The sequence below is a fragment of the Chenopodium album genome, chromosome 3 (assembly GCF_948465745.1).
Source record: "Chenopodium album chromosome 3, dcCheAlbu1.1, whole genome shotgun sequence".
Classification (NCBI taxonomy): domain Eukaryota; kingdom Viridiplantae; phylum Streptophyta; class Magnoliopsida; order Caryophyllales; family Amaranthaceae; genus Chenopodium; species Chenopodium album.
The window spans coordinates 6148503-6169812 of NC_137836.1; the positions used below are offsets into that span (position 1 = coordinate 6148503).

The 21310-nt window shown below is 37.3% G+C and overlaps 1 non-coding gene across 1 annotated transcript; it reads right to left on the bottom strand.

Moving 5' to 3' along the window:
* Positions 1–16374: 16374 nt before the first annotated feature.
* On the bottom strand, positions 16375–16481 carry LOC145626057 (small nucleolar RNA R71). Its single transcript, XR_014110929.1, has one exon. It is a non-coding gene; the product is annotated as a small nucleolar RNA R71 (small nucleolar RNA).
* Between the last annotated feature and the right edge of the window lie 4829 nt (positions 16482–21310).

The following is a 21310-nucleotide window of genomic DNA, read 5'->3' on the forward strand; positions in this document are numbered from 1 at the left end:
TGCATCAACGTATAGGAGCTGATCCTGGGATTGTGAATTTTCAACTCATGAAGATGTTTTTCAATATATGGATGAACTGCAGATAGGTTTTGTAGCACAAATCGGTGGGCTTTCTTATATCGATCAAGTGGAGGTTTAACCAATTTCCGACCTACTGTACCCTTTCCTTGAAGTCTTCCCTCGTGACGAGAAGTCGGAATCCCAATTTCTTTAGCCTTAGCTAAAAACACTGAACAATAGTTCCCTGCTTCCTCTGCTATGAACCCTTTCACGATGCTCCCTTCAGGATTTGCTCTGTTCTTTGCCTTATCTGCCAAAGTACCCATTTGCCTCTCATAAGGGTACATCCAACGCATAAATACAGGACCGCACTCCTTTATCTCACGAGGCAAGTGCATAACAAGGTGAGTCATTATGTCAAAAAAGAAAGGAGGAAAATACATCTCGAATTTGCATAATGTTTCAACAATATCATATTCCATATCGTCGAGTGTATTTGGATCTATCACCTTACTGCAAATTGCATTGAAAAACAAGCAAAGCTTCACAATAGCATGCCTAACATGTTTTGGCAAAAGGCCTCGGAGTCCAATTGGCATGAACACTTGCATCATCACATGACAATCATGGGACATCATACCAACAACTTTCTTATCAGTAGTAGAAACAAAACGCCTTAAGTTCGACGAATACCCTGTCGGCACCTTGATTCCTTTCAAACACTCACAAAAGATCCTTTTTTCTTCTCTAGACAGTGTATAACACGCATGGGGCAAAAATGTTTTTTTCGTTGCTTCATTTTCCTCAGCCCATAACTTAGGTCGAATTTTGGCTTCCTTCATGTCTCTATGCACATTAACACCATCCTTTGTCTTTCCTTTTATATTCAACAAAGTCCTAATTAGTGCCTCACAAACATTTTTTTCAATGTGCATAACATCAAGACAATGTCGAACCAACAAGTGCTTCCAATAAGGCAGATCCCACAACTTAGACACTTTTTTCCACAACACACCCTTCTTCGGTATCTCTCTGTGCATCTTACCGAAGATTGTCTTAACATTTTTAATTTTCTCATACACTTCAATTCCTGTCAATGGCTCACGACTCACTCCCTTCTCAACATGCCCGTCGAATTGTTGTCTCATCTTCCTATATGGGTGATTTCGACGAAGTGATCGTCTGGTATGCATGTACACATTCTTCCCCCAATGCTTCAAGCGTGTAATTTGCATGTCATCCTCACAAATAGGGCATGGTTTTTGTCCTCTGACTTTGTACCCTGACAAATTTCCATATGCAGGAAAGTCATTAATAGTACAAAACACCATGGCTCTTAATCTGAAATTTGTACCCGAAAGAGCATCAAATGTTACAACACCTTCATCCCACAACAGTTTCAAATCGTCAATAAGGGGCTCCAAATAAACATCTATCTCATGGCCAGGTTGTTTAGGACTTGGGATTAGAAGTGATAACATGATGTACTTGCGCTTCATGCACAACCAAGGAGGTAGATTGTATATTGACAGAAGAACAGGCCATGTACTATGTTGACTACTAAGAGTGCTAAATGGATTCATCCCATCCGTACTTAATGCCAGTCTTATGTTCCTCGGCTCCTTCCCGAATTCTGGAAATGTCTTGTCAATGTGTTTCCATTGCAACGAATCAGCTGGGTGTCTGATCAACCCATCCTTCTTCCTCTCATTTTCATGCCAAACCAACTTCTTTGCTTCATCCTTAATTGAGAACAGGCGCTTCAACCTTGGTATTATAGGAAGATACCATACTACCTTAGCTGGTGGCCACTTCAAGGGATCCTTATTTATGCCCTCTCGCTTGTATCGTGACACACCACACTTTGGGCAAGCATCCAATTTTGCATTCTCCTTTTGATATAGCACACAATCATTAGGACATGCATGGATCTTGGTGTACTCTAAACCCAATGAACACATCAACTTCTTCGCATAGTAACTCGACTTAGGAATGTCATTTCCTTCTGGAAACATATCAGAGAGGGTTTCCAACAACAAAGTGAAACTAGTGTTGGTCCACCCGCTCTTCGCTTTCAAGTTATATAAAGTTAAAATCCCAGAAAGCTTGGAATACTTAGAACAACCAGGATACAACGGTGTCTCAGCTGCTTTCGACACATTCTCATATATATGAGAATCTTCATTAACATGATCGCCTAACCCGTCTATCATCTCTTCTATCTTGTCTTCCTCGACATCATCATTAAAACCCACTTCATTATCATCAAAACCATTCGGCTCTCTCTCATCAGCTTCATTGTCGTTAATAGAAGAATTATCCGCGGGAGGAAATTTTTCACCGTGCCAATACCAAATACTGTAGTCTGGCATAAACCTACGAATAATCAAATGGTCCTCTATTTTCTTAATGTCTTCCCACCTCTTCACATTGTTACAATCACGACAAGGGCAGAAAATAGGTCTTGCTTTGGTTAGCCTTTGTTCAACGAGTGTACTCCATTGGTGTTGCACTGCGATTCTACAGAACTCGTTGACCCCGGCTAAGTATTCAGGTTTGGTTCGAGAACCACTATACATCCAACGACGGTCCATTTCTAAAAATGTATGATTAAAACCCAAGAAACAAATTATATTCAACATCACATATCAACACATTCCAAATGCATGATTCCAAAGGTCCTTATCGCTCCAACCTAACCCATCCTTGGAAGTGTATTCTCACTAGCAAATGGTTGACCATTTTTCGGCCCTAAGGAAATTTCGGCAGCATTTCCCTATGGTTCTCAAAGTACACGATGTAATTAATTTCTTAATTACATATGTACCCCGAGAGCACATTAGGGAATGCTAACACAAAATTACCTTTACTTCCGAAAAACAAGCAACCATTTACATCCTAAGTGAGAATACAATTCCCAGAACAGTCCCAAACGGGGACTATTCAAGATTTACTCCTAATGAGTAAATCTTGAACGGGTATCTAGACATATGAAAATAGTTATTTGAAATATGAACTTTTAAACTTTTGTTCCTCTTATAGTGATTAAAAGAGTTAATATTTTCTCCATTAAATTTTGTGTTCAACGGATGTTTAAGAATACATATAATAATACATATATATATAGAGGGAAGTTCTATCAACTTGATCTACCCCTCACTCTCGGATGTTTAACGATATTAATGTATGTATATCATATCAAATAATTATTGGGTAACTTTTAATCAATTTTAGAGTAACATTAAATTGAACAACTAACATTATAATGTAAGACATGAGATAAGTTTTATGTTGATAATACAAATACCTTTTCATCGTATTGTGATTGGTTTTTTTACTCATTTTAAAGGATTAACCTTATTGATAAACTATATAGTGAGATAGTTTCATGAGAAATGAGTAATTTAAATATCATAATAATTAACAACTTATTATTATTATTTTACTAACAAAAAGATACTATCACATAAATGGGGGAATGAGTATCGAACCCCCAACCACTTGAGGGCATCCCTCAATCTCTTATGTCCTCTATTTGTTCATTTCAATATAAATGTGGAAGTGAAAAGACTGAAAACATGGATAACCATAGGTTGACTACTTGAGCTACAAGCAAACTTAAATATATACTAATTTTGCCAGTTGTATTGTACTAGTCAAATAAGCCAACCTTCCATATAAAACTATAAACATGCAATCTAGTGAATCTACATTACATTCCTAATCTAAAATCATTTGAATAAACAAAATAATTAGCAATTTTATAAAGAAAATCCCTCCTTAGATGCCAAATCTTTTGCAAGACATATTCAAAAAAATACCAGTACATTTCAACCTCACTTTAGACAATCCACCAAACAGTCAAAAATAATGCACGTAGAAGTTCCTAGTGCAGGGAGAATTATTGCATTATTTTAACTAATGGTATTCCATTCAACTGATAAGTGGTATTAAAAATGACTTAGTCAGCTAGCTTTAGCAAAGAAAAACTATATATCTTGGGTAAGACTGTAGGAGACAACAAGACCGAAACACAAGAGCAGAGAGAGACCAAGGCCGCAATTTAATTAGAGCACAAAATATACAACTACCTCTTGATCAAAGCGAGAATCTTTTTATGCCCAGTGGTAATCACATCCAAAGCTTATCATGCGCAGAGCAACAACAAATAAACGGATTCACGATGTAAGGGGGGATCCAGAAAGATAGTAATAATTTGGGGAAAAAATCAATCAATTAATTCATACTTAGCTCAAAATTCAAAGGCTTTTAAACTAAAACATAATAAAACCCAAAACAAATGGAAAATAGTAAAATCAATCAATTAATTTGGGGAAAAAAAAATAAAACCTATAATTAAGTAATTGCAATTAAGCAAACTGAAACAAGGGTTACGAAATTGGGGGAGGAGAGAGAAAGAGTACGCTTTAATGGAGAACTGTGAGCGCTTCAATGGAGAACTCAGACAACGCTTCAATGGAGAACTCAAAAAGCCCTTCAATGGAGAACTCGAAGTGCGCTTCAATAATGGAGAACTCGGAGTGCGCTTCAATAATGGAGAACTCAAAGTGCGCTTCAATGGAGGAGAAGAGTGAGAATGAGAGGAGCAAAAGATTGAACTGAGCTTGGAGCTCCTTCAATGGAGTTGAGGGAGGTGAGGACGACGACCTTGCGCGCGGGAGCTGCTTCAATATTGGAGAGAGAAAGAGGAAATTTTTTGACAGAGGGAGTGAGAAAGGGGAAAGTAAAAATTTAGGGCTTACTTTAAAACCTTATTCGTAACGGACACCCCATGTTAGTTACAAATAACAAGGTCAAAATTCTGTTGACTTTTCTATTTGTAACGGGCAATATTTGTTGGTAACGATTAGTTAGTTAATCGTAACAGGCAGAATAATGCCTGTTACAAATAACAACTTATTCGTAACGGGCACCAATCTGTCCGTTACGAATAACAACTTATTCGTAACGGGCACCAATTTGTCCGTTACGAATAACCCTTTTCCTGCCCAATTCACAACTTTTTTGTAACGGACATTGAATTTGCCCGTTACGAATGACTTAATTATAAAGGAAAATCATATGTCCGTTACGAATAGCTTGTTACAAATAAGATTTTTTCCACTAGTGTAATGGAATTAGGAATGGTTTTAGTCTTCTAGATTCTTCTAGAAGGTTCTTTTCATTCCTAATTCAATTAGTATTGATAAATTGACTTTTGTTGACTTTTCAGAGTTTTAATTAAAATCAAATAGCATTTTCGAGGAAATTATATGATTAAAATCAAAACAGGCTTGGCGCCTGACTCCAGGCATTGACGCCTGGAACCAGGCCTGGCGCCTGGTGCTAGCCATTGGTGCTTGGCGCCAATTAGCTGGTGCTGGCGCCAGCTCTATTTTGCGTGTGCCAATCTCGATTTGCGTGCGCCAAGAGCTCTGTTTTGATATTTTATCTTTTTTGCTGATTTCTCTATACATAACGTATTAAAAACTCCGTTTTCATTGACCAACAACGAATTCTCATCAACAATCAGTTTTCATTCGCAATCATCAATCCTTATTCTCTCTTATTTTATTCACCTCTCTTTCTCTTTTCTCTCAAACTTGCTTTTTCATACAAAATTCCGCATTCACAAGATCTAGAAACACCTAGCCATATTCGAAGTTGCCTTCGCCCTAGACGTGAAAGGGTTTAATTTCTGAGGGTTTGGTCCCAAATCTCTATTTCAATTATTTAATTTAATTGTTTGTTTATTATTTTCCTTGAAGTTACTAACGCGTGTATTTTGTTATTAGAAAGAGGTATGAGGCATCAAAGTAAGTACTTAAATTGATTAATTGATGTTATGATGTATAAATCATGTTTATATTGTTATTATGATATTCCTAGTATCATGTCTAGGGTAGTTTTAATATCAAATATGCTTATTATGATTTCTACGATGCTTCCTACGTTCTTCCTAATATTTATGATTGCTAGTATCATCTTAGGGTTAAAGATTTGATTTTTATTGCTTAGTGACATGCTAGGGTTTGTTATTAATCTTGTTAGTATCATGCCTAGGATCTTGCTATCATTATGATTTAATATTAATATGAACATGATTATGATTATAATTGTTATAATTTATGATGAATATTATTATTATTATTATTATTTTGATGATGATTATTTTATTTATGGTTATAATTGTTTTGATTATAATTATAATTTTATAATTATTATTCATGATATTGATTATTATGTTGCTTGATATTATTTATTGTTATTGCTTGATCACACCTTTTATGCATGAAGGGAATTTGGTACTTGTAATCACGCTTAATAAGATAATTAATAATCTTGTTAGGGTTAATATGATTATAATTCAAGTGATCGCCAATAATAGTTTTATGTGTGCATTAAATTCAACCAACATAAATAAACAGGTTTAGGCTAATCCTATTGATTGCATGTTAATTAAAAAGCGCACATGAATACGATCTGAATAAAGTAGAGGCCTATTATTAGGGCAGATTCAATCTCTTTTAGGTTGGATTTGTACCTTCATCCCCGAACCCTTATTTGGTTCTAGACCTTATGGAGTTGACGATCTCTTGGATCATTAAGGGGTGTAACCTTCACCTCGTGAACGGTTTACAAGTTCATAAAATTTGTTGGCGACTCTTTTGCTCTATCTTCTTTCCCTTTGGACGCCACCGTACTTTAGTGTATGATCACAGTGGGGTTCAAGCTAGGGGTTTAACGCTTGAAATTATTCCCTACAGTTTTTGGCGACTCTACTGGGGAGGATTTCTATTTTAATTCCTGAATTTGTTTCGGCAATGATTTAGAATGAGTGGATGAGACTCGAAACGTTCTAAGTATTTCATGTGCGTAATTTTGATTAACATTATTTTCATATGCATAAAAAAGATCTCATTGGAAAGACCATCCGTAATGAGTTAAAAACATAGGATTTTACACGTAGGAAATTTGAGAAATATCTTTCACAACTAGGACCGAAATAACACCGCGCGAAACTGGAAAATTTTATCGAGCACGGAAAGCTGCTGAGGCATGTGGGAAGTAGCGCCAATGACCAGAGCATTGGCGCCAGCATTTTAGCCGTAGCGCCAGACGCCATCATTGGCGCCAGGCGCTACAGTTAAAAGCTGGCGCCAGTCTCTGATTGCTGGCGCCAACCTCCCCCAATACCGAGCCAGAAATTTGTTTTCTAATTTCGACCGGTTTTTCGTATTGTTTGCTCGATCCTACTTACTGATTGAATTTTTTCTCATTTTTCTGAAACCCATATGTGTTCTACATATGGACATAACCCTCTGGGAATTCATGCTCCATCTACCCGATTGAACGCTCCGTGCAACAAAGGGTACATCCGAGAATGTTGAATTCACCAAACCATGGAAGCGAGTTTTTTCTAAAACTCGCGGTGTCCCATCCACTCGCGCCAACCATTCACGGTTAGGCTTCCGCGCGGTGCATCCGGACAATTAACCATGGACCCTCTATTGACTAAACCATATCCCGAACTTTAGAGAACTAGAGCCATGGTTAGGTTGCAAACTCATTGCATCATATTGGGCCTACTTGACTAATTGTGCATTATTTTGTTGTGCATATGATATATGTTTTTTCCTAACCGTTTGTTTGACTTGTGTTAATAATAAATAAACTGATTAATGACTAAAGGACTTTGTTTAATTAATTAATTAATTAATTTGAGCTAATAAATAAATATAAAATCGAGTCATAGTTCCTTTAAGTCAACCCGGATTTTTATTCCCGTATACTGCACAAACGTCAACTTGTTTTGGTCATAGCCGGAGTTCTAGGAAGAACTACGAGTCGTACAACCTACGGATCTGTAGCCCCGAGGTTTATTTTTAATTTGGCGTTGGTTTAATCCAAATCAGAGTCACAGATAAAAAGGTATGACTAAAATACCACAGTCTGTCAAGTTTAATGCATATACGTGAAGTCTTAACTTAGTCTTTGCTTGAGTCTAGTCACATAGTCTAGCCACATGGTCATGACACGAGTCTTAACGTACCATCTACACTCACTATTATTAGCACACACTTTGAGTATATGTCACCATGACCATGTCTTAGGTTCATGCATGAGTCGGTCTTTTTCCGTCATTTGAGTTGGGGGGTACATCTATTCCTAATTCTTCATATCCCTCCACCTACATCATTTTCCTTCACATTCTATTCCAATCTTTCTTCACTTCCTCCAGTCATTGAATTTTGAATAAAGTTTGAGTCAAATAATTAACAATGAATATCCCCAAATTCCTTTTCCACAGTACTTGGTCGAGGAGAGAAGGGCGATTAATCAAGGACAACCTCTTTATTCAGGTCTCACTTTTTGATAAACGATTCGTCAAAAGAGGAAGGCTAAAAGGATAATGGCAAGTCAAGAAGAAGTCAATGAGCTTAGGAACCAATTGGTTACCGTGACTAAGACACTGAAGCTACTCACACTTAAGATCAATGATCCCGTGAAGCACCAACAGATGGACCTCATGCAAGAGAGTCTAAGCAAGCTATCTAGTGACTATAAATTTCAGGGCATGTGTTCACAAGGGGTGTCGCTGGACAAGGAACTTCTTCCGCATAAGTTCAATGCCACTGACATCCCAAAATTCAAGGCAACAGATAACCCTTACTTCCATCTAAGAGCTTTTGAAATTATAATGAACATTAAGGGTATCAATAAGAAGATTTTCCCCTCTCTATTCCCACTATCTCTCAAAACCGTTTGTCAACAATGGTTCTTTTCTCTCGAGAAAGAAAAAACCTCTTCTTGGGAGTCGATAACAAACGCTTTCATTGATAGATATAAGTGCAACATCCAAGACGAAACAGACCACAGACAACTTGAGATGTTAAAACAAAAAGAAAACGAAGGTTCACTTCTTTCTTCAACAAATGGAGGGAAACTTTTGCTAATATGGTCAAGGCTCCTACCGAAAAAGAATCCGTGAGGATGTTTATCAAGAATCTCCAAGGGAAGTATTCAAAGCACTTAAAGTACCAACACAATTTAAATACTTTCAAGGTTGTCTATAATATAGGCATTGACATTGAAGATGACCTTCTAAAAGATAATGGTGCGAGAGGAAAGAAGAACGACCATCCTTCTTCTTCCTCTCCCATTAATGAAGTACATGCCACGAACGCCTCTAAACCACGAATCCAAAGATCAAAAATAGTGTTCACTCCACTTGGTATGAGTTATGAAACGACTTTCGAGAAGCTACATCACAAAGGACTAGTCATGCCCATAGGGCCCATCAAAGATCCAGTTCCAGAAGCCAGGCCACCTAAGTGGGACCCTAATAAGCACTACAAATATCACCAAGGAAAGGGTCACGACACTGAGGAGTGTTGGAAACTCAAAGAAGTTATTCAAGATCTGATCGATAACAATGAAACTCCCGAGATTCTATCCATCGAAGGTGACCAAGCATCCTTCGATCCATCACTTCTTATCACACCCGTAGGAGAGCCCATGATCGAGACAGCTTATATGACCTCTCTCGATGAAGTGGCCATAATTGAGGAGGATGAAAGTTTTTTCTTAGATAATACCAGGGAGAACTCGTCAAGTCTAAAAGAGGACGTTCGAAAATTGCAAGATGTCATTTCCATGCTCTTGAATGTGGTAGAAGGATTAGCAAATCGGGTAATGGCCATCGAACAGAATTCTCTCCAAGAGTTTAATGAAGAACTCAATGCTCCTAAGCCACAGGCAAAACGGACCATTGAAGAATACACACCAAAAAGAATGACTTGCAATGAAGCTTCTAACTGTCTTCACGATCAAGGTCTTATCCACCCCATTGGTCCCAGTCAAGACCCTCCGCTTGAAAAACGGTTTCCCAATTGGGATCCAAATTCTTATTGTCGATACCATAGAGGTCGTGGTCACACCACCGAAGTATGTCTCGCCCTCAAAAATCGTGTTCAAGACTTCATTGATTCAAATCTCCTTCATGTTCTTCCGCACGACAAGAAGGCCAAGATTAGTAACAATAGTAATAGTGGTTGTAAAGGAAGGAAGAACGACTATCCTTCTTCTTCCGAAAACACCTACTCTGGTAATAGTGTTGGTACTTTCGACCTTAGTGAGATCCTAGCCATGGGTAATCGAAAGCAACCGAAAAGGGAATTTACCCCTATTGGAATTAGCTACGATGATACTTTCAATCGACTCCATGCCAAGGGAATCATTACTCCCATTGGACCTATTCAAGATCCCCCACTTAAGAAAAGATTGCCTAGTTGGAATCCAAACGAACACTGCAAGTACCACCAAGGTAGGGGTCATGCTACTAAGAGATGTTGGAAGCTAAAGGAGGATATCCAACATTTGATTGATAATAACAAGCTTCCCATACCTCCAGTTTACAAGAAGAGCGAGTGATGATAAAGGAAACAACACAAGACAAGAGGCGAGCTTCAACGACAAGATTTCGTGACCTCTTTTTTTTTCTATTTCTTTTTTTATTTACCCCTTCCCCAATAAGTCTAGCATAGGCACCTTTTTTATTCTCTTTAGATTTATTTTTTAGGATCATTATATATTTTCTTTTAATAAAAATGAGCATTTATTTCCTTACATATGATCATTTCATTATATTGCATTAAAAAAAAAATTAAAAAAAAAAAAAAAAAAAAAAACAATGTAGAATTAAACACAAGGTATACCAATGATTTAAGGCAACCCTTGTAGCCACATCATATCTCCTTTCACCTTTCAAATATGCAATCCTTTCTTCACAAACCACTTTGAGCCTCGTCTAACGATAGACCTTTCTTTTTTCAACCTACATCTACCTAACCTTGGGATGGGATGGTGTGCAACTTATGCAATTTTCAAAAAAAGCTTGAGAAGATTAAAATAGCAAAAATAACAAAAAAATAATAATGAAAGTGTACAAAAGGGCAAGCGTTCCAATGTCTTTGATATGAAAATATCTTTGATATGAACACGTCTCAGATTGCGTCTCTTATCGAGTGCTCGGTACCGTGCCTGAGAAACATGAATGCCAAGTGAGTGATAGACCGCACGATCGGGATTGCCCACACTTGCAAAAATAAAATAAATGCTAAAGCAAAAAAGAGCTAAAAAAGAGTAGAAATTCAAGCATAAAAATATAAAGATTCAAAAGCGAGGTTGCACACCTTGGGGGCTTATCTAGGGTCTTGAGCCTTTATCCCCTTCTTCTTCAAACCTTTAGCCTAACCACGTTACAACCCTTAAAAAGACCTTTTTGAGGTATACACACTTGTGCGAGGTTCGGCTAGAGCTACGTTCGGCCTGATTCCTAACGGATACGTAGGCAACCTCACATCGAGGTGCGGCCGTAATAAACATGCATTCATATTCACATTCACACACTTGCACCATGATCATATCAAAGGATCTCTTATGCTCATCCCTATCCATTTAGAGCTAGACTTGGGGGCTTGATCCTTATATCATTAGCTTACCTAGCCTAAGATTCACCATCAATTGACTCTTCTAAAAATAATATTTTCCCACACACTTAGCCCTTGTGGCCTAGCTTTAGTGTCACTATCACACACATCACAGATACATGACCAAATACTTTCCCTTAGGAACCTTTTGTCATGGAATCTTAACACAACGCTGAAGCATGCCTTGTCATATCAACATCACTCATCAATCATAATTGCCATTGCATCACGAAGTATGAAGTGCTTAGCCTCCGTGCCTAAGTTACCCAAATACTTTCATCATGGAGTCAACAGTTGAGATAGCCTAGGATGGATTAATCCTTGCACCTTGAGAGATAGTATCAAATGACATTTGACTAAGCTCATTCAAAATGCATTCGAAAACTTCGATTCTTTTTCACGTCTTTCTTTTTCGGGAGAAAGTCGGTACCCTCCACACAAAAATGACGGAAAATTTTTGCTTTTTTGCATTCTCGAGTCGCACAATCATAATACTATGCACACACGGGTCATGAGTCACATGCGTCATTTCACTTTGAGTCGAGTCAACCTCGAGTCAGTCAATCATATCGAGTTAAGTTTATACCTTGAGTCGTGTCAAGTCAATGAGTCAAGAAATGTTAAACCTTAGGTTAACCCTAAGATGATTAAAGAAATTGGCAAAGTTCTATAGTCAAAATAAATATAGGTGCAGCACAATAGGGAGGACCCTACTCCAATTCCTAGCGCCAGAGATATTTCAGCAGCGACAGAGCTCGAGGCCTCTCAGAAAGGTGATTTTGACTTCATACAACAATTTCGGGTTCCTTGGTACGCCAGTTAGCCCCTATAAGCAATTTAACATGATTAAGTAGTCAGTTTGATTACAATCACAATAAGTGGTCGACCTGATGAAAGATCGTCTCACTTAGCTTAAAGCGCCTAATCACGGAGACACTGATATACTGGTTTTAGCGAAAGCAAAGTTCAGGCGAGCTTTAGAGATCGACAAACGTTGGTCTTCGGAAATTTTTCTTAAGAATATTATCGCAAAAAACGTTCAAGTACCGAAGCTCTATTGTTCAGAGACGCGTGAACATTTCTTCCATCAAGCTCTTTGCTCCAGAGACGCGTGGGCATATCATCAAAGCTCTTTTGTTCAGAGACGCGTGGACAATCCTTTTCAAGCTCTATTGCTCCAGAGACGCGTGGGCATATCATTCAAAAGCTCTTTGTTCAGAGACGCGTGGACATATCATCAAAGATCTCATATTTTCAAGCTCTTTCGCTCAGAGACGTGTGGGCATCCTATTATCAAGCTCTTCGTTCAGAGACGCGTGGAAACATCATTCAGAAGAACATATAAAAAAGAAGCTCTTTGTTCAGAGGCGCGTGAACATATCAAAAAGAAGCTCTTTGTTCAGAGGCGCGTGAACATATCAAAAGGAAGGTCTTTGTTCAGAGATGAGTGAACATCGAAACAGCAAGGTGGCGTTCCCTAGATTGTGGAGAGTTGTCACAAACAACTGAGGATTGTTTCATGAGAAATAATCTTAGATAGTGTTCCCTTGGACGTGGAATATTATCAATGCGGATGAGGATTGTTTCAAGAGAAGCAATCTTCGATAGTATTCCCTTGGATGTGAAAAGCGGAAGAGGATCGTTTCAGGCAAAGCAGTCTTCAATATTGGAAGCAGTTACGGGCGTAGCAGTTTTCAAGCGGGATGGCATTCTCTAGCTTGCAGAAGGTCATCAAAACAACAGTAAAGCGACAGCAAATCGGTTACTTTTAGAGACGTGTGCTCGACGGTGCAAGATACGCGTTTCTTAACTCTTTTATCTGTTTAACTAACGTTAGTTTGCAGGTATCGGTGTTACAAGATTGGTTTAGGATCGCAGAACGTTCTGAATCATTCTCCGTCCCTATCGATACTTTGACTTTTGTTTTCGAAACTTACGTTTCTCCAAACTCAGTCAAAGTGGGGGCTTCTGTAGACACCCATTTGTGTCTCCCCAAAACCAAACCCGGTGATGAGTACCTTTCACGTCGAATCATAATCGAATGAAGCGAAAGTGTGGAAAGTCTAGCGTTGCGGATAGTTTTAATTTCTTTTCTCTTCTCTCTGTTTTTGAAAACTTATTTTAAGAAAACAGCCAATCCAGTTTGGTTGGTCCATGATATGGGTCCAATAATAGTGTATTTGGATGGGGCTTGCAAAGACCTTTCCAACGATATATTATAAGCCCAATTCCGATGAATATTGAGGAAGTTATGGCCAATTTACTAACTGGGCCCGTTTTGAGCCTTATGTACGGCCCAATGATCTAGGGGAGGGCCTAATATGATTTATCATTCCTAATGCAATTAGGAATGTTTTTAGTCTTCTAGATTCTTCTAGAAGGTTCTTTTCATTCCTAATTCAATTAGTATTGATAAATTGACTTTTGTTGACTTTTCAGAGTTTTAATTAAAATCAAATAGCATTTTCGAGGAAATTATATGATTTTATCCTCCTGTACGGCAAACTTATCTGATTTTCAAAAACGCGTTAAAAACAGGCATTGGCGCCTGGAACCACGCCTGGCGCCAATTAGCTGGTGCTGGCGCCAGCTCTGTTTTGCGTGCGCCAAGTGCTATGTTTTGATATTTTATCTTTTTGGCTGATTTCTCTATAAATAACGTATTAAAAACTCCGTTTTCATTGACCAACAACGAATTCTCATCAACAATCAGTTTTCATTCGCAATCGTCAATCCTTATTCTCTCTTATTTCATTCACCTCTCTCTCTCTTTTCTCTCAAACTTGCTTTTTCATACAAAATTCCGCATTCACAAGATCTAGAAACACCTAGCCATATTCGAAGTTGCCTTCGCCCTAGACATGAAAGGGTTTAATTTCTGAGGGTTTGGTCCCAAATCTCTATTTCAATTATTTAATTTAATTGTTTGTTTATTATTTTCCTTGAAGTTACTAACGTGTGTATTTTGTTATTAGAAAGAGGTACGAGGCATCAAAGTAAGTACTTTAATTGATTAATTGATGTTATGATGTAGAAATCATGTTTATATTGTTATTATGATATTCCTAGTATCATGTCTAGGGTAGTTTTAATATCAAATATGCTTGTTATGATTCCTGCGATGCTTCCTACGTTCTTCCTAATATTTATGATTGCTAGTATCATGTTAGGGTTAAAGATTTGATTTTTATTGCTTAGTGAAATGCTAGGGTTTGTTATTAATCTTGTTAGTATCATGCCTAGGATCTTGCTATCATTATGCTTTAATATTAACATGAACATGATTATGACTATAATTGTTATAATTTATGATGAATATTATTATTATTATTATTATTTTGATGATGATTTTTTTTTATGGTTATAATTGTTTTGATTATAATTATAATTTTATAATTATTATTCATGATATTGATTATTATGTTGCTTGATATTATTTATTGTTATTGCTTGATCACACCTTTTATGCATGAAGGGAATTTGGTACTTGTAATCACGCTTAATAAGATAATTAATAATCTTGTTAGGGTTAATATGATTATAATTCAAGTGATCGCCAATAATAGTTTTATGTGTGCATTAAATTTAACCAACATAGATAAACAGGTTTAGGCTAATCCTATTGATTGCATGTTAATTAAAAAGCGCACATGAATACGATCTGAATAAAGTAGAGGTCTATTATTAGGGCAGATTCAATATCTTTTAGGTTGGATTTGTACCTTCATCCCCGAACCCTTATTTGTTTCTAGACCTTATGGAGTTGACGATCTCTTGGATCGTTAAGGGGTGTAACCTTCACCTCGTGAACGGTTTACAAGTTCCTAAAACTTGTTGGCGACTCTTTTGCTCTATCTTCTTTCCTTTTGGACGCCACCGTACTTTAGTGTATGATCACAGTGGGGTTCAAGCTAGGGGTTTAACGCTTGAAATTATTCCATACATATGCCCTTGGATTTTATTTCATTGAATTCCCTCTTACTTTTATTCCTTCCTACTCTTACTCTTAGTAGTTTAGTTATCTTTATAATAATAATTTGGTCACTTGATAATTTAGATTGCTTTTAACTAATTAGAAATAAATTGACTTGTTTCCCTGTGGTTCGACCCTTCTTCCCTATCTACATAGTTAGTGGATTTAGGTATTATTTTTTATTGGGTCATTACGACTTGAGCCTGTCAAATTTTTGCGCCTTTGCCGGGGAAACAGTTTTATTTGTATTTTTTGATTTTTTTTTTTTGTAGTCTAGATTATCCCCTCTTGTCTCAGAGAACGTTAGTTCTTTGAGGCAATTGTCATATTTGTCTTTTAGTTCTTTGTTTATGCTCAGGTGTTCCAGATGAGGTTACATTCCATTCGATCCTGAGATCGATCGCTCGTTTCATAGACAAAAGAATCTTTATAGACAAATCCTGGCGGGTTCTGAGGAAGACAACAATCGAAGAGACCCTCCAACTGATTCTAATGACTCAGAAATTCCTTCAGATCCAGAATCACAAATGGCGGTACCAAAGAAGCTCAGTGATTACTCGCAGTCAAAGCTCACAGATTTTCCTCACCTTACTCCCACTCCGGCCCTTGATGGAGTGCAATTTGAAATCAAACCCCCAATTTATCACCATGATAGAGAGGAAGCAATTTAGTGGAGCTAAGGGTGAAGAACCTAATCTTCACATTGCAGATTTCTGCCAATATTGCAACACCATTAGACAAGCCGGGGTCACGCAGGACCAAATCAGGGAGATTCTTTTTCCCTTTTTATTATGTGGAAAAGCTAAATTAAGGTTTAATGGTTTGAATAGAACTGCACTTGGTATTACTGACTGGGAAACTCTTGCCTTGAATTTTTATAATAAATATTACCCTATAGAGAGAACAGCTATACTAAGGAGTGTTATTTAGAACTTCGCCCAAGAGGCCGATGAAACTCTATATGAGGCTTGGGAGAGGTTCAAGAATCTATAGAGAGAATGTTCCGACCATAATCTGGCACAATGGCAACAATGGACTTGGAAATTCATCTAGATCAGTTCTAGATTCTGCAGCTAGTGGGAGATTCATGAATCTTAATGTGGAAGATGCAGGACAAGTTATCGAAGATATGGCAATACACAATTTCCAATACGGGAATTCGACAGGGTTTGCTAACAAAAGAAAACATAATGTTGATTCCGTATCCTTTTTGCGAGCTTTGTTAACATCTATTTGTCAAAAACTAGATAATCTTACTGTTACTCCTAACTCTGTAGCTAATGTTTCTGCTGTTGCTAATAATGAAGATTTTTGTGAAAATTGTGGAATTGTAGGGCATTCGGAGCAAGATTGTAGGAGTTTCATGGAGCAAGTTAATGCCTTTCAAACCTATAGGCAAAATAACCCATACGCTAACTCTTATAATCCTGGTCTCCGGAACCATCCATATCTTTCTTACCGGAGTACCAATGTACAAAACCCTCCACCTTCACAACAACCACAACAGCAACCTCCACCACAGCAGAAATATTACCATCCGAATTCTGGCCAGAAAAGCCAAGCACAACCCTCCTCATCTTCTGACCCTGCTATGACAGAAATTAGAGTAATGCTTACAAACATGCAAAAGCATATGGAGAGTAGGGATGCACAAATTGATTCAATTATAGCTCATAATAAAATCATGGATAATCAAATTGCGCAACTTTCATCTACCCTACAAACCCGTCAGCAGGGAGCTCTACCATCGCAACCAATCCATCCCACAGATCATGCCAATGCAATCACTCTAAGGAGTGGTTCACATTATGATGGACCTCCTATGCCAAAGGAAGATGGACCTGTTCCTAATCATGATTCCTCTATACCAAACGCTAATCCTGCTAACCCTGCAGGGCTACAAAAAGATACTAACCCTTCTAATGTTTCTTTGCAGGGTAAATCTTAGGATATGGGAAGATATGTACAGAGCCCAGTTATCAAACTACCATTCCCCAATAGACAATTGAAGAGTAAGTTTGATAAACAATTCGGTAAGTTCTTGGAGGTTGTGAAAAACTTGCAGGTAACAGTTCCTTTCACTGATTTAATCACTCAGGCTCCTGCATATGCTAAGTTTATGAAAGATATTTTGACTAGGAAAAGGTCCTTTATTAATGAGGTAGAAACTGTAGCTTTTACAGAGGAATGTAGTGCTTTATTGCAAAATAAATCCCCTCCTAAGTTAAAGGATCCTAGTAGTTTTTCTATCCCTTGTCATATAGGAAATGTTTTCATAGATAAAGCTTTGTGTGATTTGGGTGCCAGTGTCAGTGTTTTGCCATCGTCTGTTTGTGCTAAACTTAATATGGGTGATATGAAAGTTACTAATATAACTTTGCAAATGGAAGATCGTTCTGTAAAGTACCCTTTAGGTATTTTAGAGGATGTCCGTGTCAGAGTTGGTAAATTTTTTATCCCTGTTGATTTTGTTGTTTTAGACATGGCTAAGGATACACAAATTCCCATTATATTAGTGTAGACACCCATTTGTGTCTCCCCAAAACCAAACCCAGTGATGAGTACCTTTCACGTCGAATCATAATCGAATGAAGTGAAAGTGTTGAAAGTTTAGTGTTGCGGATAGTTTTAATTTCTTTTCTCTTCTCTTTGTTTTGAAAACTTATTTTTAAGAAAAAAAAGCCAATCCAGTTTGGTTGGTCCATGATATGGGTCCAATAGTAGTGTAGTTGGATAGGGCTTGAAAAGACCTTTCCAACGATATATTATAAGCCCAATTCCGATGAATATTGAGGAAGTTATGGCCAAATTACTGAACTGGGTCTGGTTTGAGCCTTATATGCGGCCCAATGATCTAAGGGAGGGCCTGATATGGATTTATCATTCCTAATGCAATTAGGATTGGTTTTAGTCTTCTAAATTCTTCTAGAAAGTTCTTTTCATTCCTAATTCAATGAGCATTGATAAATTGACTTTTGTTGACCTTTTTTAGAGTTTTAATCAGAATAAAAGAATGTTTTTGAGGAAAATACGATTTTATCCTCCTGTACGGCAATTTCTATCTGATTTCAGAAAACGCGTCAATATTTTAGTTAGCGCCAAACGCCAGCATTAGCGCCTGACGCTAACCTTGGCGCCTGGCGCTAGCGTTAGCGCCTGGCGCTAATGTCAGCGTCTGGCGCTAACCTCGTTTTACGCGTCAGAACTCTGTTTTGATTTTCTATCTTTTTGGCTGATTTTCTCTATAAATACCTTCCTAAAAACTCCGTTTTCAATCATCAGTATTCACCAATTCTCACGAATTCTCACCAACTCTCATCAAGAAATTCTTGATTATTCTCTCTCTTTTCTAAACTAGTCTTTTTTCAAATACAAAACTCCACATTCGCAAGACTTAGATACACCTAGCCATATTCGGAGTTGCCTTCGCCCTAGACGTGAAAGGTTTTAATTTCTGAGGGTTTGGTCCCAAATCTCTCTTTTAATTATTTAATTTAATTGTTTTGTTTATTATTTTCCTTGAAGTTACTAACGTGTGTATTTTGTTATTAGAAAGAGGTACGAGGCATCCAAGTAAGTGCTTTAATTGGTTCATTGTTATTATGATATAGAAATCATGTCTAGGTTGTTATTATGATTCCTAGTGTCATGTTAGGGCGTTTTGATCTTCCTAGTATCATGTTTAGGGTAACTTTAATATCAAATATGACAATTGTGATTCCTGCGATGCTTCCTATTTTCTTTCCTAATATTCATGTTAGTATCATGTTAGGGCTATAGCTTTGATTCTTATTGTTTAGTGACATGCTAGGGTTTGTTATTAATCTTGTTGGTATCATGCCTAGGATCTTGCTATTATTATGCTTTATTTTTAACATGAACATAATTATGAATATTATTATTATTTATGATTATTATTATTGTTGCTTGATATTTATTGTTATTGCTTGATCACACCTTTTATGCATGTTTAAAGGGAATTGGTACTTGTAATCACGCTTAATAAGATAATTAATAATCTTGTTTAGAGTTAATTTGATTATAATTCAAGTGGTCGCCAATAATAGACTTATTTGTGCATTAATATTCAACCAACATAGATTAAACAGGTTTAGGGTAATTGTATTGATTGCATGTTAGTCAGAAAGCGCACATTTATACGATCAGAATAAAGTAGAGGCCTATTATTAGGGCAGGTTCAATCTCTTTTAGGTTGGATTTGTACCTTCATCCCCGAACTACCAGTCAGGGTTCTAGACCTATTGGAGTTGACGATCTCTTGGATCGTTAAGGGGTGTAACCTTCACCTCGTGAACGGTTTACAAGTTCCTAAAACTTGTTAGCGACTCTTTTGCTCTATCTTCTTTCCCTTTGGACGCCACCATGCTTAAGTGTATGATCACAATGGGGTTCAAGCTAGGGGTAATGCTTGAAATATTCCCTACAATTAGGTAGGCCTTTTCTCCATACTTCAGGAGCCATTATTGATGTCAAAAATGGTAAACTAACCCTTTCTGTTGGTGATGATAATGTTACTTTTAATTAAGGGAAAGTTTTGAAAGGACCTATGTTAGAGGGAAATTGTTGTTTTATTGATGTGATTGATATAATGGATGATATTTGTGATGATATCTTACCACAGGTTCTTGCAAGGGATCCCTTGGAGGAAATTATTTGTGGAAATTTATCTGCAGATAATGCAAGCGTCTGGGGTAATGAGATAAATGCTATTGAAAAAGCTCTTTCTCTAAAAGAGTTAGACCCCAAAGAGACCATGAAGGTAGTAAATTTAGTTCAGGAATCAAAACCTGCAAAGGTTAAGAAACCTGAACTAAAACCTCTCCCTTCTCATTTAAAATATATTTTTCTTGATGAGCAGGAACTATACCCTGTGATCATCAGTACTGCACTTGATGACCTACAAACTTCCCACCTTCTAGAGGTTCTTCAAACCCATAAAAGAGAAATTGGGTACAATATTGATGATCTTAAGGGTATTAGCCTTGATTTTTGTATGCACATGATACATCTAGAGGATAACTATAAGCCCTGCATTCAACCCCAGAGAAGGTTGAATCCTAATATGCAAGAAGTAGTCAAGAAAGAGGTTATGAAATTACTTGATTCAGGTATTATCTATCCTATTTCTCACTCTAAGTGGGTAAGTCCTGTACAGGTGGTGCCTAAGAAGGGTGGGATGGCTGTGATTATAAACGAGAAAAATGAATTGATTCCCACTAGAACTGTTACAGGGTGGCGTATGTGCACTAATTATCGTAGATTAAATATCGCCACTAAAAAGGACCACTTCCCCCTTCCCTTTATAGATCAAATGCTTAAAAGGTTAGCTAATCATAAGTTCTTTTGCTATTTGGATGGGTATTCGAGATTTTTCCAAATTCTAATTCACCTTGAAGATCAGGAAAAGACTACATTTACATGTCCTTATGGTACTTCTGCATATCGTAGGATGCCCTTTGGTTTATGTAATGCCCCCGCTACCTTTCAACGTTGCATGATGAGCATTTTTTCTGATTTCATAGAGTCTATTATGGAAGTCTTTATGGACAATTTTAGCGTGTATGGTTCTTCATTTGATGCATGTTTAATAAATCTCGCTAAAATTTTGAAACGATGTGAATAATGCAATTTGGTGCTAAATTGGGAGAAATGTCACTTTATGGTGACAGAGGGAGTAGTTCTGGGTCATATTGTATCTGATAAGGGTATACAAGTAGACAAAGCTAAGATTTCAGTGATTGAGCAATTACCTCCCCCAGTTAATGTTAAGGGAGTTAGAAGTTTCTTAGGTCATGCGGGGTTTTATCGTCGCTTTATCAAAGAT